The sequence below is a fragment of the Artibeus jamaicensis genome, unplaced genomic scaffold (assembly GCF_021234435.1).
Source record: "Artibeus jamaicensis isolate MK-2021 breed Jamaican fruit bat unplaced genomic scaffold, CSHL_Jam_final contig_233, whole genome shotgun sequence".
NCBI classification, from domain to species: Eukaryota; Metazoa; Chordata; class Mammalia; order Chiroptera; family Phyllostomidae; genus Artibeus; species Artibeus jamaicensis.
The window spans coordinates 63781005-63808212 of NW_026521486.1; the positions used below are offsets into that span (position 1 = coordinate 63781005).

General features: G+C 39.4%; 1 long non-coding RNA gene and 1 other non-coding gene across 3 annotated transcripts; both read left to right on the forward strand.

Annotated features, from left to right (window-relative positions):
* Positions 1-1407: 1407 nt before the first annotated feature.
* On the forward strand, positions 1408-24790 carry LOC119042312 (uncharacterized). 2 transcript variants are annotated; one of them, XR_008390862.1, is made up of 5 exons: positions 1408-1527; positions 3730-3984; positions 4624-4730; positions 15889-16038; positions 23582-24790. It is a non-coding gene; the product is annotated as an uncharacterized LOC119042312 (long non-coding RNA). The 2 variants fall into 2 exon arrangements; XR_008390863.1 differs by lacking the exon at positions 3730-3984.
* Positions 10341-10443, forward strand: LOC119042320 (U6 spliceosomal RNA). Its single transcript, XR_005081209.2, has one exon. It is a non-coding gene; the product is annotated as a U6 spliceosomal RNA (small nuclear RNA).
* Positions 24791-27208: the final 2418 nt, after the last annotated feature.

A 27208-nucleotide genomic window follows, 5' to 3' on the forward strand; every position in this document is an offset into this window, starting at 1 on the left:
AAGCACAATGAAATATCACCACACTTGTTAGAATGGATACTGCTATAAACTAAAAGTTTGTCAGATTAGGACTGAAGCCTAATCCCTGTTGTGCTGGTATTTGAAGGTAGGGTCTCCGGAGGGTAATTAAGTTTGGATGAGGTCATGGGGGTGGAGCCCTCATGATGGAATAGGTGCCCTTGTAAGGCAATGAAGAGCCCAGCTCTCTTTCTCTCTCTCCCGCTGACCCTGCCATGAAGGGACAGTAACCAGACAGCCTTCCATGAATCAGGATGTGAACCCTCACCAGACACGAAATCTGCCATGTCTTGATCTGGGACTTCTAAAATAAGTGTTTGTTATTCCCCGTCTATGGTATTTTTGCTTTAGCAGCCTGAACTGATTAAGATAACCACTGTCTGTAAAACAGAAAATAACAAGTGTTGGTGAGAATGTGGAGAAGTTGAAACCTTTGTGCTCTGTGGGAATGTAAAATGATGCAGCTCGTTGCTATGGAAAATAACATGGTGATTTCTCATGAGATTAAAAATACAACTACCCTATAATCCAGCCATCTCATTTTCGAGTCTATATCCAAAGAATTGAAATCAATGTCTCAAAGAAATATTTGCCCTCTCATGTTTATTGTGGCATTATTTACAACAGTCAAGAGGTGGAAACAACCCAAATGTTTATTGACACATAAATGAATTTAAAAATGTAGCATATGCTTGGAATATCACTTAGCTATAAAAAGAAAGAAATTCTGTCATATGCTACAACATGGATGAAACATGAAGTGAAATGAGCCAGGCACAGAAGGATGAATTCTGCATCATTGCACTTATATGAGGTATCTAAAAGCATCAAACTCATTGAAGCAGAAAGTAAAACAGCAGTTGTGAGGGCCTGTGGGAGAGTCACTGTTAAACGGTGAAGTTTCAGGAGTGCAAGATGAAGATGTTCTGCCGAGCCGCTGCACACGGTCGTGTCTATAGTTAACAATGCTCTACGGCACGCTGAAAACTGTGTTAACAGGGTAGATCTTACGTTATGCATTTTTACCACACTAATTGTAATTTTTAAAAGCCTACTTTGATGTCCATGCTTACCAATACCCTCAGCAAAAAAGAGAAACCTACATAGGAAAAAAAAGTAGAAAAGCTGTGGATTTCTACCATACACTTGGATGAACCAGACCTTCCAAACAATCCTGCCATTGAGAAGCCCTGTTCATGGTCTTTCAAGTCCTTCAAGGCTTCACAGAAGTGCCCATAGGTGAGAAGCATCAGCTATCTCAAAGGGAGTTTCTGCTTCCAGGAACGAAGTCTCACACTCAGAGGTGCTTCCTGTTTTTTCAAACACCTTGCCCACCTTCTGCTCACGAAGCATGCATTCTGCAAAACGTCAGTGAGCCCCACAGGAAACTGCCTGCAAATTCAGGTAGCTTTTTTGATTTTACTTTCAGAGAAATGCCAGCAAAAGCTGTAGTCATTTGGGGAAGAACAAGCCTGGAAGAAAAATACACAGCAGACCAGCACCAAGAGGGTGAGAACATTTTTCTGTGAAAATGCTATCTGCAAATTACATTGTTAAATAAATGTGCTTTCTTTAGGTTTTTGGCTCCTGTGGGTGGCATTAGGTGAATGACTGCAAGTGGGTGGTGTTTGTCATTTCTCCGATGTGACAGAGGGAGAGAAAAAAAGGAAGGCTGAGGGGGAGAGTAGGAAGGAGGCCCGTTTGGGCTGGAATGCCCCAACTGAGCTCAGGGGAAGAATTACTAGAAGCATTTTTCCATTTCAAGAAAATCACAAGCCTTTCCTGGGATTTTAGAACCACCATCTTGAAAAAAGCATTGATGGCAGTGTTAATTAAATCGCATGAGTGTTTGCTCACAGTGAGCTTTGAACGAACTATTCTGGGGAACTTCTTATCATGGTTGTAGGTGGACTAGTTGGAATGAGAGGGCTAGGCTCTGCACTCAGTTTTCAAATGGGTTCAGAGAAGTTCAAGGTGATGAGTGCTAAGTCATATTATAAACTCTGGACAATCTTAGGTAATAAATTGCTTTTCATATGATCAAATTCAAAATAGGGGAAATTGGTAAATTTCTGGCAACAATACTTGTTCAGCTCCCAATGTAAATTTTGATATTGCTTTTATTTTTTCCCATTTTTTTCTAATCCATATTGCCAAATTAAGTTAAACTGCAAAAATGCTTTTGTTTATCAAATTGACTCCTTGATGTATTTTTTTCTGAAATGAAATTACAATCAATAACCACAAAAGTAAGCTTCTCTCAGTTACCTGGCAGAAGGGCTGGGTGAGAGCGCTCTTCTCCACCAGGACTGAAACCCCTATCTGTACCCTCCACTGGTACAGATTTAGGATGCACGGGGACCAGTGCATTTAGGATGCCCTTAGTTGCAAATTAAGTAAACAAAGCTGTTGACTTCTTTTTGTTTGTAATAAATATGAAAACACCCAAACAACTGTATATGAAATGTAAACTTTCTAACACATTTTATTTGGAAAAATATACATCTAAAGGTTCAAGAAACATAGTAATTTTTTAAACTGTAAAATCTGTTCTGTGTTCTGTGCATGAATTTATTCCCCTTTCAGCTGTGTCATGTAGTTCGGTAAACCCCCTTGTCACTGTGGGGTAATATCTATTGAGGGTCCCCCAAAGTAAATGCTATAGATTCAAAGAAGTGCTTGTTCTGAGGAACCTCACATCCTCTCAGAACATACAAATAGCATGGTGGGAAGATCACCAAATATTGACAAAGGCAGGCTGGATTTCTGTTTCACTAACTATTTCTGAACTTTAATTTTCTCATTAGCAAAATGAGGGAATTAAATTAGGTGTTCTCTGAAGCCTCTTCTAGTTCCAAAATGTATTGATTCATTGGTCCTAAGAACACCTGGAGTCAAAGACAGCCCATGCTAAGTGTCAGGTGAGTTGCTGTCATGGTTCTGAAGAGCAGGCACTGTATAGGGCTGCAAAAACGGGCAAACCCATGGGGCTGAGAGATGGGCTGGGTCTGCCAAATGGACAGAACTTAAAAAGGTAGAGAAGAGGGGCAAGAGTTCACAGGCTCATTTGGGAGATCAGAAGATGTTCAATTATGAATAGATTCAGACAGACCCTGTATGCACATCTGCCTGCTGGAAAAAACCCTGTTTCTTGCTACCCTAACATGCAAGGATAATGATGGTCACTGGTGAACAAGTTTTAGTAGCTAACACAGATGATCCAATAAGCAGAGTGTCCTGAGAGGAGAGCCAACAAGATGAGCTGGGTTTTAAACCTAGAGCTCTTTTTGTTGTTGCTAATTTTATTTTTCAATTTTAGTTTACAATCAATATTATTTTATATTAGTTTCAGGTATATGGCATAGTGGTTGGACATTTATAAAATTTACAAAGTAATTCCCCTGATAAATCTAGTACCCACATGGCACCACACATGGTTATTACAATATTATTGACTATATTCCCTATTCTGTGCTTTATATTCCTTTGCCTATTCTGTAGTACTAATTTTTACTTCTAAATCCCTTCACTTTTTTTACCCAGTGCTCCCAACCCCCATCCAATCTGACAACTGTCAGTCTGTTCTCTGTACCTATGAGTCTGTTTCTGTTTTGTTTATTTATTTAATTCTTTACATTCCACATATAAGTGAAATCATATAGCATTTGTATTTCTCTTTCTGACTTATTTCATTATTCTAATACCCTCTAGGTCCATCCATGCTGTTGCAAATGGTAAGATTTCATTCTTTTTCATGGCCGAGTAATATTCCATTACATATCTTGACCATATCTTCTTTATCTAAACATTCTCTTTTAAGTAGTTTGGTGTCCCTTAAAGAAGTTCAGAAAGTAAGTATTCCTGAAGTAAAACACAAAATCATAGGATAACAAGACATTGGCTCAAGGCAGTGGAGCAAATAGAACGATACTATCCACTAAGAAAGTTGCAGCTCCCTATGTACAGGTATGTCTACATGACCCCTGCTCCTTGCCCTTTCACCCCATCCTGTTCTCTCGGTCAGTCAGTTCCTTTATGATCTCTCTTGCCTCCAAACCAACTCAGGCCCCATGGCCAACTACTTCTAGTATTAGCTACCTAGACTCCATTATTTGTTCTGTTTTCATCTGCCAATCCTTCACCATCCAACAATCTCATTATTTGCTCTCCCCAATTCTACCCTTGAGCTCCGGAGTCTGTGGTGAAATCAAAACTGTCCCGAGCGTGTTCCCCACATATTTGCTTTTTATAAACCTCAATTGGACTATTATTACTACTCAACCACTTTTAAAAGTTTCTTTATAATTACATCTTTAAATTTTCACCACCATTAATGTTCTTTATCTTCAAATTCTTACTCTCATACTTTTAACCATTTGATGATATCCTACTTCCTGTATTATTGATGTTCAGTATTATTAGCTGACACATATACCCCAATTTTTCTCTATCACTTTGTCTCAAGTTTATGCTGTATTTTTACCCAGGAATATACTTAGCCAGCATTTAAAGGGTGTTTATTAAGAGCCAGGCTCTTACACATATGTTGTCATTTAATCTTTTCAACAACTTTGTTAGGTAAGTATTATCATCTTTATTTTATAGATGAATAAGACGTGTGCCCCAAATCACTCAGCTAAAAAGAACAAAGCCATCATCGAAATTTAGTGGATGTCATATCAGAAGCTACATTCTTTCTTCTGACCCCGAGGGTAAGTGTGGGAAGGAGTGTGTATGTGGTGGGGGGTGGGGTGGGATTCGAACATCTACAAGTTCAAATATATTGTCTCATATCCAAGACCAATCTGTCCCTTCTGCCTCTGCCTTCTCTCCTATCCTCACTCACCTACTTAAGAGCTTTATATCAGTTAGCTCTTGCTGTGTAACAAACCACCTCCCAACTTAGTGGCTTAAAGCAATAATCATATACCATTGCTCATGAATCAAAAGATAAGCAGATGTTTCTGCTCTTATGGGCCAGTTTGGGCAAATTTCAGCTGCATTCACTCACATCTCAATGGCCAGCTAAAGGCTTGTCTGGGACCGAATGGTCTAGAACAGCCTTATTCACATGTCTGGAAACTGGCCTGATATTAGCTGGGATGACAAAACTGGTTAGGCCATGTGTCACTCATTGCCCAGTAGGCTGTCCACATGTGAATGTCTGTAGGATCCCCCCAAGGACACAAAAGAACAAGTCCCTGTGTGCAAGCACTTTACAAGTTGCTTTTACATCACATATGTTACTGTCCCACTGGTCAAGCAAAGCCACTGTCAGGCCCAAAGTCACCCAAAAATATAAACAAAAGGGAAACACAACTATTGTACAAAAGTCTACAGATTTTGATATAATAGTTATATACCACCCTTCTCTTTAATCTATCCCTATCACTGTCTCCTTTCCCTTTATCTATCAATTGGGTACAGTCTACCCTGTTCTGGGAAACCTTTGATCCCATGGTTCCTGAAGTATTATGTAGCTGAACCCAAAAGTGTCAGGGATTGATGGCATAACCAAAAATTCTCTGAACTAACTTCCAGGTAGATGGAAAACTATGACAATTAAAGGATAACCAAAGTAGTTAAAAAATGTACAATGACCACAACTACTGTCAAGGACAGACAAACAAAAGACTTTTTTATTTCAGAGAGGAATATTGTTCAGAAATCTTGGCATATGGTGAAAATAAGAAAGTACACTGCTGTTTTGGTGGTTATATTTCTGTTTGAAAAATCTCTCCAATGTCTCTTCTTATTACCTGAGCCTGAGGGAGACTCTCCTAGTGCTCCGGCCTGCCTCTTTCCCGAGCCTTAGCAAGGAGGCAGGCCGTTCAACCTTAATATTTCATCATAATTTGTATCTCATTATGTTAATAAGCAAAGTAAAAAACACCTTAGTTTTTCTCTGACTTTACCAAAGCTCTGTTGGATGGAATATATTCTTTTAGCTTGACAAGATATTACATAACTACCTTGTGCTTCCCCAACACTGTCTTAGAGCTTCCTCTCGTCCACCTCCTTATTCACACTCAGCATTTTAATTCTCTTCAACATGACAGTATGAAATAGTACATAATATTTTAATTTGCATTTCCATGCTATAAAAGGAATGCTTCACTGCACAGAACGTTAAAATGAAGTTTTTCTCTGATTTCTCTTGCAATATCCCCCAATCCAATTTCTCTTAGAACTAACCAAATTTTTTTTTGTTTATAATCTTTTGCCTGACAAATGAACCCCATTTTTCTCTGGGTAAATATATTTCAAAGCAGGTGTTTACACCTCATGGTACCAGAGAAAAAGTAAATGATTTGCATAAGTAGAGGTAATATTCTCCAATTTTCTTTTCCTGTTGTTCTCCCACCGGTTGATAAGCAATGCAAGCAGCCAAAGTGCCGCATGTAAAGGTGATTTGTTGGTATTTGCTGCTTGGCTTAAGAAAATGAAGTGGCTAAAAATCTGACAAAGATTTCCTCTTGTCACTGTGATGCCCTAGGAAGCACCTAGGTTCTGGGCCTTTCACCAAAACAAATGTGTGTGTGTGTGTGTGTGTGTGTGTGTGTGTGTGTGTGTGTGTGTGTTTTAATCCTAGGATTTTATTGGGCAGATGAAGGTGGCTTCATTCCTTTGGAAATTTTCCCTCTGTGTTTATGCAGTTTGTGGTGTGATTTTCTCTTTGTTCAGATAGGATTTGAAGGAGCAAATTCTGATGTTCATCTCAGCGAAGGCATCAGAAAATCCAACAATGTCATATTATTAAATAAAATGTATAGTTATACAAAAGACATTATAAAGCCCTTTTAAAGGTCATTGCAGAATCTTAAGTGATCTGAAAAATGTTCACAAAATCAGATTCAGTCAGTGGAGATTTTATATGTACATATATGCAGTAGTTATGTTTCTTTCTTACAATCCATCCATCTACCTATCTAGACAGGAAAAGACAGCAAATTATTAACAGTAGGTATGTTTGAGTAAAGAGATTATGAATTATTAAACACTTAAAATATGTTTCTAATCTTCAATAGTTCTACCATACACATGTTTTATTTTTGCAATATAAAATTATTTGAAAAGTACCTTTTAATAAAAAAAGATAACATGACAAAAGTCCTCAGAAGACTTGGCCTTAGACTACGGGAGCTTTGATGAAGAAATTTAATATATACAATTATTTTCCTTTCTGGTTTCTTGAGTTTGACATTGGTTTGAGAAAATAATAATGGAATAGGAACTTTCCAGGTATATTTTGTAGACATACACTCAGTAGATTCAGACATGCGCAGACAAGATTGATAGACTGCTGGCATCTATTTGCATGAAGGACAGAGGGTCTTGGTAATGAAAAGTTATTATTTTCTTGAGGTTAGTGGTTGGTACCTCTGCGTCTTTCATTAACCCCATCCATTGTGATATGGATGGATATTCTAACCTCCCATTCGCAGGCTCTCCAGTTAATGAAGGCAGTCAGTGTACTAAAGGGAGTTAGAACGAACAAGCTCAGTTGCAGGTGTCCTTGGGCCAAAGAAGAACTCAGTTACACCTACATACAGTGACAACAAGCTTCCTACTCCTCCTTCAGAGAAGAGTCATGGCCCTTAGGAGAGGAAGCTATGAAAGAGAATGAATAAAATGAATGCTTTATCAACCAGTGTTGGTACAAAGCAAACAGGTCACGAGGCACCCAGTTTCATTGGTATCCATCAAAGCATTGCTACCTCCATCTGGAAGCCTGATAAAATGAGAGACAGTAAATGGGTGAGGCTGTGGGTTCCCATCACATCTATTATCATCATAAATTAATCTCTTGAATAAATAAATTAAGGTATATTTTAATATGCTACTGTATCCTAACTTGTTAAAAATTTCTATATACAATTTCCTAAGACAAGAGGAAGAATTTAAAGCTCCAAAGCAATTGAGCACATGTTTATGAAATTTTCGTGCCGTGTGTCTAGCACTGGACTAGGTATTGTGGAGGCTAAAGAGATAAGACACTCCCTCTGAATGGAGACTGTAGGATCTTATTTGGGAAATAATAGCAGAAGCACATGCAGCATACAAACATCACCTACACCAAGAGGTGAAGTAGGATGACCTATATAGGTGGAGAAAGTGGTCTATTGCAATTTTAGAATACGGACTCTGGATTTAGTTCCCCTGAAAATCCTGTCTTGGTTTCTTCTAATACTGGCTATGCCTAAGACACCTTGGGAAAGTTACTTAATCTCTGTATGCCTCACTTTCTTCACCCGTAAAATGGTAACACTAAATCTGCTTCATTAAGTAGCCTGCATGTAATATGCTTAGAAGAGCTTCTAACACATAGCTAGAGCTCAATAAACAATAGCTCTTATCACTGCCAAATGTCAAAAAAGAAAAGGTCCAGAGAATACATATGATACTTGTAAAATATCGATTGCCAGAGTTGGAGCAGACTTTTGACAGAAAGTGATGCCTTTTAGAAATGGCATGGTCAGATTTCAAAGAACATTTTCAGGTTTGCATTTTATAAAAGGCTGGGAATTACTCATCTCAATGACAGCTGCAAATCATTCCCATACGGAAAAGAAAATAAGTGGAAAGAAAAAAATATCTCAGTTGATTATTCTTTTTTTAAAATCTTACATCAATGATACAAGGTTTTTCTTGAGAGTTTGAAAACTTCATGACAACCCACAGCTCACGATGGTGACAATCCTGAGGATATAGAAAAATCATTTCCCATGCAGGAAAGAAGAAAATATGGTAAGACAAGATAACAGTATACCATATTATTTTTAAAAGGTAAGAGAAAACAAGCATATATTAGTGCCTACTATGTGATGCATGGTACTAGAATCTTCAATCTAAAATTAAATAATATAGCCTGTACCCTCAAGGGTTTGAAAGAAGGCAATCACTAAGTGATTTAAATACAATGTTAGGGAGTGGAGGGATTGAGCAAAAAGGAAAAAGGACTCATGGACACGGACAACAGTGTGGTGATTGCTGGGAGTGTGGGTATAAGGAGACTAAATAGTAATGGAAAAATAGAGTGAAGATTAAATTTAAAAAATGCAAAGTGATCAAGGGTAGAACCAGGCACCATGGAAGGCATGGAAGGGGTCTCTCAGCAGGGTCAGCAAAGGCGGTCTGGAGGAGATGCTGTCTGAACAGGATGCAGAGGCTGAAGCAGTGCAGGCGCATCACTGTGTCTGGATTGCCAGTGTGGAAAAGCGAGGGGTGCAGCGGAGCCTGGAGAGGAAAGCGGAGGGCATGTGAAGGAGTTCTGCCTTTATTCTGAGACCAACATGAATCCATTAAATGATTTAAGGAAGGGGAATGATGGTTAACTATTTTAACTTTCTAAAGATCATACTGGTTGCACACTTGAAACAATCTGAAAAATAGACCTTTTATTCTGAGCTTTTGTAAATTTTGTAGCTGCAAAATCTTGTGCATATTGTGTACTTATACCCACAAAATCTTGTAGCTTTCTGAGTCCATAAAGTGAGGTGCAACTCACGGTCCGTCAAATCTGGGCGATGGCCCACCCAGCAGCCCTCCTTGTGCTTCCCTCAGTTCCCTGGAACTAATAACACGACTGCCACCTTAGACAAAGTAGAGGAAGGGGAGAAATTAACTTGTTTTCTTCCTTTTTAAATAAAAATAGACACACCCATGGAACCCACACCCAGAGGAGAAAGTACTATGCACTAGTTGATGGCACAGGATCTTGATTTAAAAGCCAGTTTTGCCCATTGCTCTGTCTGTGACATTGAGCAAATTTGTCAATATCTCTGGCCTCAGTGTCTTTATTTTGAGACACTGAGTGGGAACTTACTTTGAGTGGGAATAAAATTATGTCTGCCTTATATTAGTCAGAATTGGCTAACTAGTGTAAGGAATAAACCAAATCTCAAAGGCTTATCACAATAAAAATTTATTCCTGGTTCAAGTCAAGAAATGGCATTGAGTAAAATAATAAAATTAGTTAAAGGTAGCAAGATAAAAACATTTCATACAAAAATTATTTTTCATATATATATGTAATAACTATTTAGAGGACGTAATAAAAGAAAAACTGTTCATTTACATAAACAACCAAGATTAAATACTTCAGATTAAACTTAAAAAATGCAAAACTGTATGAGAAAAACATTCCTGAAAGCTCTGAAAGGAAACTGAAAAAATGGAAAAACACTCCCAGTTTTGAGTTAGCGTAACTCAGTACAAATTGTCAACTCTCTACATTAATGTAAAATTTAACACAACCCAAATAAAAACATGAATGAGCTTTTTCATAAAGGTAGACAAATTGATATTAAAAATCATGTGGGGCACTCACTTCAGCAGCACTTTCAGCAAAGTTGAAATGGTAATAGAGAAGATTAGCATGGCCCCTGTGCAAGGATGACGCCCAAATTCAAGGAGAAATCATGTGGAAAAACGAACAAGGAAGAGTAGAGGAGAATGCACGGAAAAGGTTCCGACCTATACTACAGAGTCTTCATAAATAAAACAGTACGGTCCCGGTACATTAGTAGATAAATGGACAAGGAGGGTAGATCAGAAAGCCCAGAAACACGACCACATACAAATGGAAATTTAGTATATGTTAAATTTAGTGTGTGATAAATTTAGTAATTTGTATCATCACAAATTACTGGGAAAAACTGTAATTTTAATTACATAGTTCTGGAACAGGAGAATAGCATTTGGAATAAAATTAATTTAGATCCATATCTTATTATATCTAAGCATAAACTCCAAATGAAACAGGGATTTAAATGTAAAACGAATGGGGGTGGGGGAGTACTAGAAGAAAATATTGGTGACCACCTCCTTAACCTTAGTATAGAAAAAGATTTTCTAGCTATGATGCAAAATCCAAAGGCAATTTTGAAAAAAATTGATAACTGGCTATATAAAAATAAAAGTTTTCTGAATGGCAAAAAATTATATAGTCAAAGACAGCTAAAAAGCTGGAAAATGTTTGTATCATAGCTCCATCTGTAGATAAAAACTAATGTAACTAATATAACTTTTAGAGATTTCTTAAAATTGAGGAGAAAAAGGTTTTGAAAATCCATTAAAGTGGGAAGAAGACACAAGCAGACAATTCGCAAAAAGAGATATAAAAGTGACCCTAAAAGATAGAAAAAAGTTTAATATCACTCATAATTCAAAAAATTAAAATTAAAAACTATACGGGGTTAATATTATCAGATGACAATTAAAAATTATGACACATTCCACAGGAAAACAGGTACTCTTATACATTGTTATTAGGAATGCAAATTGAAAGGGAATTTGGTGATATCTAAGAAAACTACACATACATTTACCTTTTAATTCAGCAATTCCACTTCTGGGATTTTACCTAGAAGATACACCTCCAATAATACAGAAATGCATTGGGGCAGGGTAACTACAGTATTATTTGTTATTGAAAAATATTGGAAACAATGAATATGTATAAATATAGGAGACTGATTAAATAAGTTATGCACATCTGTATAGCTATAGAAGAAAAATAGAAGAGGATTTCTATGAAGTAATATGAATCATTTGCTGGGATACATTATTTTTAAAAAAGGCCAAGTACAGAGATGTACCTATTACCTGCCACCTTTCATATACTAAGATATAAAACATACGTGTGTCTGCACATTTGTGCCAAGTGAAACAGAGAAGGATAGCCCAGAAACCAACAAGATTGCTTTCACATACGGAGACCGGGAGGAGAGGCATAGCGGGGGAGGCCTGCTGGGAACAGTTCTGAGTGTTACTCTCTGTACCGTTCTGACTCTCAGAAACCATGATAATGTTTCATAGACCAAAAATGTAAATAAATGATTCAAATCAAGCAGGATGAGGAGATAACACGATAACTCAATCTCAACCATAACACATGAGTCTACCTCTATTACTACACAGAAGGGGGTGGGGAAGAAAAGAGCAAACTGAAATAAGTTTGAAAAACCGTATTTTGACTCTATACTGTAAAGATCGAAAGAAATCTATACATACATTGCATACCAGTTAGTAAGTCCTCCCACTTCTCTAGAGCAGCATAAGTTAATAATTGCGAAACTAGTTCATATACATTTCAGGACTGTGCAAGTAAGTAAATAAACTTTGAATAATGAGAAGCAGACTCCTTTCTGTCAGAGAAAGGTGTTAAAAATAAGGAAAAGAGGAAGACTAGAATGGACCTCGTGGTGTTGGATTGAAATGAAATAAACGCATGGTTGGAGTGAGAGAGAAAATAGATGACAGAAATTTAAATTATATGTACATGTACAAGTTTCCATACACACAGATCATTTTAGCTTGAGCTTTGTCTGCTGAGAGGGCCTGTGGCGATGACAGCGGTGGCAATCGGCAGAGCGAACACCCAGATGTTGGTTTCCAGACACCTTCACTAGTAAGAGAAACTACAGCTCTTTGGAGAGAAATAAATGATCCCAGGGCCGAAATAGGGAAAATATAAGGTTAGCTTAGAACATCTTATGGTGCAGAAAAGAAAAGAAGTGCTTTAAAAAGAAAAAAATGGACAGACATATGTTGAAAAAACACAGATATCAACCTGAAGAGATTCTCGACGGTCAAATTTGGGCCAATTTGAAAAACAAAGTAAATGGTGATAGTAATAGATTATAAAGCATAGAATTACATAAATATTCAAGACTCTATACCAATAAACACAAATAATTGAATAACTGATAAATGGGAGAGAAGGAAACTCTCTACTGAACAATAGAATTCTAATTAATAAATGTCAAAGAAATTATGGGAATAAAAAATCACCACTTGCTGATAAGTCAGTCAATGTAGTGTAAGAAACAGGATATTTATATACTCTTAAAATATCTCTTTATAAAATATGAATTAAGTACAAAAGAAAAGTTACATTAGACTGCAGAAATCCAGAAGACACCACTTTAACAAAGTGATCAAAATTAACATTCCCAATAATAAGATATTAACATATTAGACCCCCTGATATAATATACTAAGAAACCCACAATATCACTTCTGTGCTATTCTTACCATACATGTGTAATATGAATTTAATCACTATGAATTTCATCATAATCTGGGTCCTAGACCATCAAATTAACATTAATGGGACAACTGACACAAGTTGAATAACATCTTTAGATTAGTTAATAGTATAGTATCAATATCAATTTTGTGATTTTGAAAATTGTAGTTAAATAAGATGTTAACATTTGGGGACTTGGGTAAAGGGCACATGGGAATTTTACATTATATTTGGTATAAATTTTTCTGATGTTTGGTTAGTAATAATTCTAAACTAAAAAGTTAAAAAATTTGATTAAAAAGATAAAAAGAAACTTAAAAATGTTGCCATTTATGTTTACAATCTCAAAATAAAAAGATACTGACTTCTCAAATGTTAAATACATTTTACTTTATAAAAAGCTTTCAAAAAACATATAGGAAAGATATATTTTTAAATATAAATTCTCCCTTAGATCAGTATGTTTTCTCTCTCTGACTCATTATTTTGATTTTCCAACTATTGCTCATATTTTCAGAGCATATGATCCAGGTAGTGATGTAACATTTCTGTAACTTAACTCTTAGCGATAATTTTGCCCCTGTGGGTACTGAATGTCTCACAGTCTAATTTCACGTATGTATTGTTCTTAGGTGACAGGTTTCAGGGAATTCCATTTCTACCCAAGGTATTAGATGTAATTCAGCATCAGTGAAGATTTGGCCCACGCATAAAAAGTACTCAGTTGCAGTTATGAAGTTTTCTTCTTTATTTTAAAAAGGAAGATGGAGGCCAGGATAAAGGCTGGGCAACCCAGCTCTGGAATGTTTAGGCCACATTGCCAAACACAAGACTCTTCCCTGGTCTACAGTCACTTCACATCCTTAGTATCAAATAAACTATGCTGAAGCACTTCATTTCCTTAAAATACATTTATTTACACTAAGTAGCTAATTATAATGAATTTTTTTTTGTCTGTTTTAAAGAAATGCTTTGCTTCAGAGAATTAAGGTGAAAACACAGCAAGTCCCGTGATTTTACCACTAGAGGGCATAAGATACTAAGAAATACAGCAGACAAAGCCCTCTTGCTTCAGAGATTCTCAGATTTCATGGTTTGAAATTTTAGGTAACTATTTCCAGAAATGAACTCACTTGGAAAACAAATAAGGCATATGCAAATAAGGACAGGAAGAGGTCAGGAGGGGAAAACTATCATTTTTTTTATAAGAATGAAATCTTCATGCTCTCAAAAGTGCCCACTTACTTACACTTATTTATTATATTATTGATTTAGGTTAAACATTCAGTTAAACATTGAAATAAGTTGCCAATGATGAATTGTGATGTTTCGTCACAGCCTGGTGATGTTTGAGAAAAATACTGACTGTCTAATGCAATTGTACCCAGAAAATACTGAACAAGCTAGTTCCGAATCAGTGAGGCCAAGGCGTCGAGCTCAGTTTGCTGCGTGTGGATCAGTGAATGTGTCCCTGCATCAGGGCCACCCCTCACTCTAAAGACTCAATGTCGGGTGGGGCGCGGTGGGAGCGATGTGCACACGCGCCAGCCCAGCTCCACCCTGGAGACCTGAATCAAAGTGCACACCTACTGCTGTTGGGCCGACAAGATCTCACAAACTGGTGGTATTTTGGCCTTGAAATCAGAAATTACTTGGAGTAAAATTCAAACTTCCGTTCCTCCTATCATCATTCCCCCAACTACTCCTTTCTCACATAAGCCCCACCCTTTTTTTACCCCACAAAAAAAAAAAAAAAAAAAAAAATTAGATAATTTTAAAAATCATTTCAATTCTGCCATACTTTTTTTACCTTCCACAGGATATATATATATATATATATATATATATATATATATATAAAAGAGGTGGTGAATTACTGATTTTAATGGTTTAAAAAATCATTTCAATTCTGCCATACTTTTGCTGAAATACCTTGAATGGGCGAGTGATACTACTAGCCTTGAACTTGAACACAAGCCTCATCCACATGGGAAGGCACCTTACCCATTACATTGAGTTCATTCCTTTCCCATTGCACAGAAACCCCTAGTACTATTTTTCACAGATGAGGAATTTTGAAGGAAACCGTGCATACTAGTTGGAGTCAATATGATATTTCTATATCCGAAAAAGGCCTTGTTGGTTCGAGGGTGATCGTGAGCAGTACTGCATTTGTACAGCCGGACATTCCAGCGCACCCCTCATTTCTCCACGTGGCTCCCCAGTCTCTTAAACAGATAAAAGTAAACCACAGAGCTGAGAGACCATCTTGACAACTTAGCCGAAATACCATGTAATTATTCTCAATACAAGACAGGGAAGGAGGGTGTGTATTATTATTTAGAATATTTATTTCCATCATTTGAATATGTTTAGGAGGATTGCAATGGTTTTTTAGTTTTTTTTACTTTTTCAGAATAAGCTTAGAAATAATTGTATGATATAAATATTCTGCATTGTCTTAAAATTATTAGAGTGTATTTTTGCCTAATATAATAGCTAATTGTTTCATTTCTACTTCCTCACCTCCAGCTTTTTAATCATTCTCTTATTATAATATTTAGCTTTCCCCTTTACATATGGGGATTGTTGAGCCCCAGTTGTGTCTAGTTAATATGTGAAAATCATTGTGAATCTGCCTATTCTGACTGTTCATATTGCTGTGATTCCTTCGGGACCCAAATTCTTCTTTAAAGGAATTGAGTGGGTTTCAGAAGCAAAACCTGGTACATCACATTCGGCCCACCCAGGATCTGAGTGTGGGCCCATAGAAGCTGATCCCACTCTTTTGCACTGAACATCAGAAAGTTCACAGAAGACTTGTTTTCCCCCAACAGTGCTGGGCCTTACTGGAAATAGGGTCCTACAAAGACAAAAGACACCTCTCCCTGAGCTCAGCAGAATTCATGTTCCCATCTCCAGTCACTCTTTGAGTGTCCATGTGCCCCTGAGGGGACCTCCATCACATCCCTCTTCTATGAACTCAGGTAAGATGAATTTCCTTCTTTCCCAAACTTGAACTTCTCCCTTGCTGTGATGCTTATGGAATTACACTGTTTGGGGGAGTATTTGAGGTTGTGCTACTTTACATGCAGCAACAGTGTGTAGGGTAGCCAGGCTTTGATAACATCTGCAAGCAGGAGGCTGGGTTATGCAGGAAAATGCCCTGCCCTCAGGATACAATTGAGATTGAGGTCACACTCCTCACACCTGGGTAGGCTTGGATAGGTCCCTTAGGTATCACGGGGGGGAACTTCAAATACTGTATATATATATAAAGAAATTACAGCTTCTTTAATTTCTATAATGGATTTACTCTTTCTTATAAACACCCATATCACCAGATATGAGGAGGTGGAAAACACTTTTTAAATTTGTCAGTTTTAGGTATTACATTCTCTTCGATATAATTAGACTCTTCCATGATACATTTTCTTTTGGACAAATGATGACTCTTTCCAGCTTCACCTCTCTTTTCCTGCTCCTTCTAAAGGGAGGAGGGGAGGCTCGGGCCGATGTGACTGCATGGCTGCCAGAGCCCCCTGGGTCCTCAGCGAATGGCCTGGTTGCCTCCCACCTGATGTGTCACGAGTCTGCATGGCTCTTGGGGCATTGTATTGGTACACACTCTGTTCCTGACCACTTGCCTCTGGTTTGCCCTCACACATAGTAGCCTCTTTGTGCATCCTCAGGACTCTGCCAGTTCTCCGGTCTTCCAAGCACCAACACATCCACTCATTGAGGCAGAACCCCTCGGAGTCAGTTCTGCCTCATTCGCCTGTCCACTCACCAAGGCCACCACTACTGCATCACCTCACGTGTTGGCAAATAGCCTTCCAATAGAGCCCTTTGCTCCCAGAGTCCCAGCACTGAGAGGAAAACCCAAACTCTTCTTTGAACTTTCTGAGCAGGACACGTGAACTGAAAACCTACTTCTCTTATTCTCCTTCCTCTCTCCTTTTGTAGTCCTCTGGCATAGAATGTAAACATCCCACTTATTTTTAATACCTATAGAGACTTCTTTGTGCACCCTCTTTATGTCTCCTTTTTATGTCCTTTCTGAGATGGTGTTTTATAGTCTCTTTTCCTAAAACCGCAGTGGTGGATAGATTGCAGAGAGAAACATTTATAATGTTCAGTGTCAAAGTAACTGATCAGTTGATCAGTTAATCCCTAGGCAGGACCTGGGTCCTGGTTGAAACTTCCAGAGAGACACAAGCTTAACCCAGTGATCAGCTTTCTGCATTCCCAGCCTCCCTCCCTCTTTTTAGCATCGCAGATACTTATGTCAGTGGGTCTTATTAAGCCCACACCTTTCAGACAGTTTGGTTTCTGGCAATCGGCCATGTTTTTCTGAAATGATACATTCTTAAAGTTTCCCTTGGCCAGCAAGATATACCAATGTCTTTTCATTATTAGAAATAAATTGGCCTGATTTGTTAGCATTAGAACTTGCGATGCCTTTTTAGCATCTCTGTACAGTCCAATCATCCAAGAAGTTTTATCTCCTAGAACATGAGAGATTCGGTTTACTCTTGGGTAGTGTGGTGAATCTATCTTCTTTCAACACTATTTTTACACATATATTGCCGCACCACTGATCACAACCTTTCTTATTCTTACTATAATTTTTACTTTTACAGAACTCCTGGAATTGATTACTAATAATTCTCCACCTTGAATACATAGAGAGGTGAAGAAAAGTGTATGTCTAGGTTTTATGTACGGTCATGTACCTAACAGAAGAAACAGGACACTCACATGTCAACACTATCCTCTTAAAATTAATATAAATTAAGCATATCTAGTTATGTATAACTGTTTTTTGGATGATAATGTCTTCTGTGAACTTTACACTTTCCCATTTTGAATATCATTATGGACTTATAGAATTATAAACTCAACTTGCTTATGAATATTCACTTCTTAGTGTATAAATGTTCCGGGTTGGGTAGTGGAAACACCTCAAAGCTGGCCCATTGCCCTTCCAGAATGACCCCAGGTACCGGAAAGCATCCTTGCACTCAAACATGAGTAAAGTGTTCACCTAGCCTTCAGAGACCTGACTCCTTTTATTGGGGAGCTAGAAGAGAGAATATTAGAGAATACATTTGACATTGGTTTATTGCTCTACCTTTTCAATGGTGCAATGCATTAACAGTCACATTTGCATTTGTAGTTTAGCTTTGATTTCCTCAGTTCATTTTATTTTTCCCTATTTTCTTCTTCAATATACTTATATCAAGATCGATACAGGGCTCTTCAGGAGGGGTTCAGATCAGTATTATCCCCCATTTCTACCTTCCAGCTGAGCCTAGAATTCAAATCCTCTTTCCAAAGCTTCTGTTCTTATCTTTCAGCTTGAAAACTGGGGACAGTTTCGCAACAGAAATAACCCATGAGCCAGGTCTTAAAGAACAAGAGACTTTACCAGCAGGCCTGTGTGGGGGTGGAGAAAGAAAGAAAGGCTGCCCCAGATAAAATTAAGCATGTGCATAGGTGCCTTGCGTAGAGATCCAGAGGCGCGAAAGGGACTTGGAGTAAAACGATGGGGGGAGAAGGCAGTGACAAGAGCTGAGGGCAACATGGTATGCTTGGTTTGTGTGGCAGGGATCTTGATTTGCCACACTGTGGAGTTTGAGTTTTGCCCCGTAAGCACTCTTCAGACAAAAGGGACTAGGCGACTTTAAGAAATGACCTGGAAAACTAATCAGCAGATTAAACTCACAATTAATTATAAAAATTAATTCGTTTATACCATCAACCTCTTTTCAGTGTGGAGAGTTCTAGAAAAGTCTTAAAAAAGAAAAATTTTATGTTTAAAACTTGTTTTAACCAATCCTTGATGTTTTTATACATGAGATTGATGAGTAAAGTCCTAATGGAAACATCACCTCACTGCAGAAGTATGATAGTATTTGTCCGTCTCTTTGACGCATGGAAGAAGGGATCAGACACAGCCACTGTGCCATTGTGGTAGGTGGGATTCTGAGATGGCCCCATGAACACTGCCACTGGTGCTCCCCATGATTAAGCTGCACCTTTGATTAGATTACATTATAGGATGAGAGTGAAGGAATTGTACAGATGTAACTAAGGTCCAAAATTAGTTGAAAGACTCATCAAGAAGAAGGTTTTTCTAGATGAACCTCACTTAATCAGTTGGAAGCTCTCTAAAGGAGGGTTTTGAACCTCACAGAGATCGGAAAGAGATTTCTTTTGCTGGCTTTGAAGACGCAAGCTGCCATAACAAGCCCTACAGCTGCAAGGACGTAGATTCTTGCAACAATTAAATGAGCTTGGCAGAGGAATTTGAAACTCAAATGAGACCCTGGACCTGGTCACTACCTTGACTACAGCTTTGAGACACTCTGAACAGAGGGCCCTGCCGCACCCAGTCTGGATCCTGACTCACAAAAACAGTGAGATAACAGTGTATGTGATTTTAAGCTTTAAAGTTTGTGGAAATGAAGTGATAGAAAACCAATGTACCTACAGAGGGTTAAAAAAATCATATGAAATCAATATTTCCTATTAAAATAGAGAGTGTATGTAATGGTTAAGGGCACAGAGCTTAAAGCCAGGCCACATGGGTTCATGTCCCAACACTACCACCTACTTGCTGTGTGACCTTGGGCATATTCCTTCATGCACCCATGCCTCAATTTCCACATTAGGAAAAGGCAGTAAACATAGTCCTCAACTCATCGGATTATTTTGAGGATTAAAGAATTTAATTTATGCAAAGTCTGTAGAAGGGCTTCTGGATGCAGTAAGCCTACTATAAAACATTAGCTATCCATATATATGGTTTTCTACTAATTATCAATGGACTAAATATATCAAAGGCTTTCGTCGTATATTTCTTAACAAATAACAGTGTCATTCTATTATAAACACTCAAGGCATTTGATGATGAAGAGATCAAACTTACCACTGCGTTGAGTTTCAATAATCAATTTCAGTCAGAAAAGAACATTAAATAATGGGCAACATATGTAAGAAAATATTATCTCAATTGTAAACTACAAAAATAGTTGGAGGTGGTCTTACCATATCTGAAAACACTTCCCCTCCCCTAAGATTTGGAAATGAATCACAGTTCCAAAGAAATTAATAAAACGCATGAACAGCTGCCGAGCTCCTGTGTTATGATCGCTGTATGTTATTTCCAAGGAATTGCACAATGCAAAAATCCTATATCTATAAAATAAAACTAAAGGAACATAATTTGGGAAAAGCTATTTTGCTGAGATAGGTAGAAAGATAGATGGACAGGCAGATGGGTAGAAGACAGATAACAGACAGATGGGGAGGGAGGGACAAGAGAAAAGAAGGACAGAAATAGATAAACTGAAATCCTGATCATGAGAAGTACATCTTAAATTCTCTGGGACAAATGGATTGAATTTTAAAGAAAATACAAAAATAAGTGAAGCTTTCTCTGAATCAATACAAACTGTTGGCCTATAACTTTTTTGAAAATTCAGGCAAAACTGAAAAATAAAAAAAAAACTTTTCCTAAAATATCCAACTAGAAGGATTTAGCTGGGTAAGGGGAAAAGTCAGTTTGGGCATCAAGTATATTATTGTCACAGACCAGATACATCAGAATAACAAGGGAGAACCTTAAAAAGTTTTTAGATACTTGGGCTTCATCCAAGAGATTCCGACCTAGGAGATCTGGAGTACAGACCAAGAAACTATTTTTCTTTGGATTAGTTAAGGTAAGGCAGGCTGTAGTAACAGATTTGAAAATGCCAGTAGATTGGCACAATAGAAATGAACTTCTCACCCACAACATGGTTCAGAGGGAGCTGGGTGGGAAGGCCACTCTTCATGCAGTCATTTAGGAACCGAGACTCTTTCCACTTGTGGCTTCCCCGTAGCCTACAGTTTCACTGTTATTTGCTTGCACCCGAAAGAAGGAGAAATAGCATAAAGAAACACATGTGGGCAGTTGCAATGGGCCAGCTAGAAGGAGCCTGGATTTTCTCTTTTTCTCTCGCTCTGTTAAGGAGAATTCAGTGACTAGGCCACCCCTACCTGCAAGACAAAGAGGGAAGCACAGTGCAGCTGTTGTGCCAGTAAGAAGAGGAAGTGGATTTGAGTAAACAAGAAACAGTCTCTACCATAAAGCACACCATGTAATTTGCATGCAAAAGTGATGAAGAGTTAAAAACTCACACCAACTGCAAATACAGCTTTTGAGTCCAAATAACCTACGTCGCAAACTTAGCCACTTGACAGCTGTCTGATCATGGCAAAACGTTCCTCCACCTTTGTGCCTCAATCTCCTCACCTCCTTGTCTTTTAAATAAGGACTTAAAATTTCTATATATTAAGATTCTTGTAGGATTGAAATAAAATAATATGTTTAAAAATCAGAAAAATAACTGGCACTTAGTTAATAGTCATAACAATTTTGTCCAACTGTTCTGTTCTTTTGGGAAGAAAGGGAGGCGAGATGTTCTGTTATTTGACTTAATAAATCAGATGTGTCAGTATAAATGTATTATTCCAACTGAATTGTTTAATTAATAATATTTTAGGTGTCAGATTTTAACAAAATAGGAGTTGATTTCCTGCTCCTGTAAGTTCCTGGGCAAATCTTAAAGTTAGTGGGCAGCTGTCCTCCAGGCGACCCTTTGAAGACCCAGTCTTTTCCATTCAGGGCCTTCCCCTGTCCCGAGCCGCACAGCCACTTACCCTGGGCGTCGAGAAGCACTGCTGGACGCAGTGCACGATGTGGTCTGAGCTAAGAATTAGGTGTCTCGGTACAGAATGTTTGAAGCTCACAGAGATAAAAATTACTCCAATTTTTAAATAAAATAAAATATCTTAAAATATTAATAAGTTGAGAATGTTGGTAGTATAGTTCTCAAGCTGAGATTTACAATAATTTGATCCTCACATATTTCAATTCAGGGAATTTGAGATATATTCAGATATAACTTTTGATGCATATGAAAGCATTCTACTACACCTAAGGGCATTCAGGTTCAGAGTCGGACCTGACCTGTGCGGGGCTTGTCACTTGAAGCCAGTGGCGCCATCATGAAGGGGCTGATTCTGTCTAACTAAATGATTGAGTTACAGAGTGGTCCTGAAGTCTGGGTGAGTGCAAGGATGCTGTCTAGTCAATGCAGTGATCTATCAGAAGCAGAGAATGGTCCTTGTTTAGCACTCCCAAAAGTTGAGTTACATACAGACTTCTTTTACATATTTCTTTTAGAAGTGACATATGTACACAGGCTTTTTTTATAATTTTTTACTAAACTGCAAGAATATATCTCTGGTCTTCTCATCTTCAGATTCCAACTTATACATTCTGATCAAAATAACAAAGCGAAATACACTATGTCCCCGCATGCCTCATTGTCTTGGGTTCTCCACCACTTTCCACCTTACCTGGTTTCAAACCTCACGTATCCGACCTTCTCAGCGTACTCACACATGCTTTATGCTGCCCTCCCTCCCCCCATAAGCATCTCAAAACATGTTTTCTTCCTTTGGACTTTCCTGACTCCACCCCAGGTTACCTCTTAGGTCTCATTCTTGTTCGATGAACTCTTACTGACCTGCTAAAACCGTCAGAACCTGCTTCCTTCCACTCCCCGTGTGCTTCAGTCACAATACGGTAGTCAGTGCTCTCACATCAGCAGGCTCTCTGCTTCCGAGATCTTGCCTGGGATGGACCACCCATTAGGGAAGTGGTGAGGTACCTTCCATGCACCAGGCCTCATGGTGTCATTTCATTTGTTCCCTTGGTGCCTTGGGAACATTACCTGAGCCTTCATCCTCCTTTGTCTTTTCTGAAAAATAACCATATTGACCATTTCCTCAGCTGCAATAATAGCTACTATTTACTCAGGCCTTTACTATGTGCCTGGTTTTCTATTAAGCATTGGATATATTATCTTATTTATCCTTCTAACGTCGTCAGAATATAAAGCTTAGCACTGTGTCCACATTTTTAGATGAAGACATTGAAGCAAAGGAAGGTGTTAAGTGGCTTGATTAATTTGAGCACAAACTTGGAGCTTTAGAGTTTCCCGATGATATGGACCCCATTCCTTCCTAAGTACAGCGATGTCAGAACACTGCTGTGACCAGAGTGCACTTAGAGTGAACACTGCAGGCTCGGGCACTTGGGTTAGCAGCACTTGTTGTGGTTCTTTGCTACACCAGCCCACCTTACCAAAACTGAAGCAACCCAAACTTACATTTGACCTAGTTTAATCAAAATGTGGGTTGTGGTTCAATTATTCAGCAATTAACTACTAGGAATTTAAACAGTTTCTAATAACCACTATAAATGCTGTCTTTCTCTTGTGGTCTCTCTCAGAAACTAATGTTATTTCTCACTGCCATGTACACACGGTAAGTCCTCCTAAATACCCTGCAAATGCAGAGGGACCTATCTTCCTAAAGATACCATATTGCAAAACGTGTGGGGTTAAGGAAGCTCCTGGAATGAATCTGGAGATCATGTTCCAGCTAATTCAAGTTCCAAATGTCACCCCTTAGGTTCGTCATCTGCAGTTTCCTGGTGATAGTGCCGGAGTCCTGCTGCCACTCAGGGGCAGTTGATACAGTTTACCGCCCATTTAATGAACACACAAACTCAAGTGGAGAGGAAAGGCATGCTGGTCTCAAGAAGACAGTCAGACCACAGTCAGCAAACACCCATTGGCTATGGCTCTCTCCACCAATGGTACCATGTAGCCAAAGTGAGAAGGTAAAAAGTGGCCCAAACTTACAGGAGCCAAGAGTCACCCCTGCCTTGCCTTGTTGGCCAGCCCCCTGCTCAGACTACAAGGCAGGAGGTGTTTCTAGTAGAGACACCTCTGGTGTAATCTGGGGATTATACACCAGAATCCAAAACAAGAGTGAGCCGTTGCTTTCCTGCTTCCTGTTCCAGTTTCACAGGCCCCTGCCAGCTACTCAGGGATATTAGAACAGCGATCTGTTTTGAGTTTGGAAAGGTGTGATGTTTCTTTATGTGGGGGTGTTCAATTCATCAGAAAACAAAAGCCAGCCTCCCGCGCTTGGTGGCGCAGCGTGGAAACGTAGCACATCCCACTCTGACATTTCCCTTCTGCCTCCTTCGCCCCAGGGCACTAGATTGCGGTTTCCAGGTTGTTTTGCTTTTTCTTTCTTTCCGATTGTTTTTACTCCTCGTGCCAAGTGTCTTAAGTCACATTAACTAAAGATCTAGTATTTTTTTTAAGTAGCGCAGAAAGCTGGTCTCAGCCTCTTACCAGGACTGGACAAATGGTTCTGCCATGTGCTGCCTGCATGCCCTGCCCAGGGGAGGCCGTTCCTGATGCTCCCAGAGCCGTGGACTTCGACAGCCTTTTCCCCACACCTCCACGGCTCCAGTGCCCCAATTTCAGAGGGTTAAATCCACTGCCTCCTACTTATTTCTCAGAGAAGTCTGCCTTCCCAGACTCATCTTTTCGGGCCCTCCTAGCAGTGTCTCACTGGCAACCACCTCTCCCAGGGGCCCAAAGCTATTTGTATGACCATTAAAAGTGTGAGAGACCTGGCTGGTGTAGCTCAGTGGATTGAGCACGGGCCTGTGAACCAGACAATTGCAGTTCGATTCCCAGTCAGGGCACATGCCTGGGTTGCAGACCAGTTCCCTGCAGGTCAATTCCCAGCAGGGGATGCATGAAAGGCAACCATACATTGATGTTTCTCTCCCTCTCTCCTTCCCTTCCCCTCTAAAGATAAATAAATAAAATCTTTTAAAAAAGTCTTAAGTACACATGATTTCGCATAAGTTTAAAAAAAAAGTGTGAGAGAAATTGATGTTTTGAAAGTGTTGAACGCTCTGTGTCAATGCCTGGTAAAGCAAAACAAAAACCTACTTTTCTAGGTCTATTTCTGTTTTTTCAATCCAACAACATTGCCTGACTCATTTAGCAAGTCCCAATCACCTGCCTGTGTTGGGGGCGCCACCAGTAAGAGAATAAAAGGAATGCAGAGAAACAGTGCCCTGGGCATTTGACATGTGTTAATGCTTCCCAACTAGTTACTATTTGTATTTCAGTTTTACAAAGGAGGAAACTGAGGCCAGGAGGCATAAAGGTTTTTGCCCAAAGTCACACAAAATTGTTGACTCCAGAGTCCACACCATAAATGCTGTGCTAGGTTGTCTCTGGAATGTTCCAGAGTCAGCACACTCTTGATTCCAGAGCAGGGCATCAGTATTGAATGTTCCCCTTTTCTTCTACCCAAGGAAATTATACACAGTAGGTTCCCAGGAGGAACCCTACTTTACCTCCAGCTCTTACTTAAAGTCCTGAGCCACAAACCTGCAACAAGCCACATGCCTCCTGCTTGCTCGTTTCAGTGCTGCACTCTCAGCTTCTGGGGTCAGGGCTGCTTGCTCTGCCTCGGTCCTTGCACCTACTAGCACCAGCTCTAGATGTGGCCCAACCCAGCACTCAAAGCATCTATGCTCCATCCCAAAGCCTCAGAAGACTTTACCCCCTTCTGGTACCTGCTAGGTACCACCCTCAGTCCTCTAAACAGCGTTCACCTCCCCCACTCTCTTCCTAGCCTGGGGATGAAAGTGGGGCAGAGGAGGAGAAGGCAGCAGAAGGCAGTGCAAGGCAGTGAACCTAGTCTTTCCGGCCTGCAGTCTCTGAAGGTCTTCATCACCACAGAGAATTTTGTCCTGGTATCCCTATTGTAAGTCTTTGATAGTTTTCTGTTCACCTATCCTGGAGGATGTTGCAATTAGGGAGAGTGGAAGTACCAATAGTTATCTTCTGAGAACAGCATAAAGTGTTAAATTATTTAGGGGTATCCACATGTTTAAAAAAGTAAGTACAAGAAAAACAAGCTGCAATGAGTCAGAGGAATTTTAAAGTTCTGAGGTGGAAGAGTTCCAGGTAGTTTCCAGATGGAGGGTTTAACCGTAGTTGCATCCGAGTAGCAATGAGCCATCAAGAACCACAGGGCTGGATGACTTAACCTCACTGACACTGAAACATCCAAGACAATGGACAGAGCTGGGAAAGAAGTTTCCTCACAAGATGACAGCCATGTCCTCTGCATTCAGAGAAGTCACCTTGAGTTCGGGACAGGACAGCCACTGGATGGGGAGAAGAAACAAGTAAGCACAGATGGGTCAGCCCCAGCAGGGAAGTTACTGCTGAAGGGGTCGCAGAGGCTGTGTTAGACCAAGCGAATGCTGCCTCTATTTCTCCTCCCTGAAGTGGAGGGGAAGGCAGGAATGAAAGAATATGCAGCCAACTGTCTCTTCTGAAAGTCCTTCATGGGAAAAAGTGCCAAAGTCATGGATCTAACCTGAGCCAGTAGTTCAAGGAGGTAGAGTCTGGATTCCTCCAGTTCATATATCTTCAAACTCAGTTAACTTAGATAAGCATATGTGTATACACCACTAACAATATCTTTTATCACCACTTCATATGCACAACATAATGCCAGCCTGTGGGTGGTGTAATTAAGGAGAGAGAATACTGATGGTGCACAGCACAGGGTGAGAAAGCCATAGCCATAAAATGCGAAAGGAACACAGCATTACATGCAAGCAATGAAAGCTTGCTATTTCCATGGTATAATGCATTTTGGTTTTGATTGGAGCTCCCTTAGGAACAGAGAAGGAGCATGAAGTAGTACAAGAAGGAGGTTAAATGGCATGGGGCAGAGCGGTGAGAGTGACGTGGAAAGGAGCTATCAAGGGAGAGAACTGTGGTCTAACTGGCCAAGCGCTGTCCCTGATCCCTCAACCTCACCACCACACGGGTGCCTTAACCACTCTGCCTGGAGTTATTTGAAATCTCACGGACAGCTGAACAGAAAATGGTTGTCCTATTTTACGGCATTAGTTGTTTTCATATATTTTTAGTACTTACGCATGCATTTCTGTGTGATTTAGATATGAGAACCAGGGTTCAGGGTCTGAGATTTGTAGGGAGCAAGCCCAGCTGCACTTCCTACTAATGTGCCGGTGGAGGTGGAGGCTGATGAGCAAAGATGCACACAGGGCTGCCCTGCCTTCCTGGGCAGCCCCTACACACAGGAAGCAGTTTCCTTGTCCTCGGGAATTTTCAAAGTCTTTAACAAATGAATGTAAAATATGACACCCCAAGACAGAAGGGCAATAGGGGAGTGGCATGT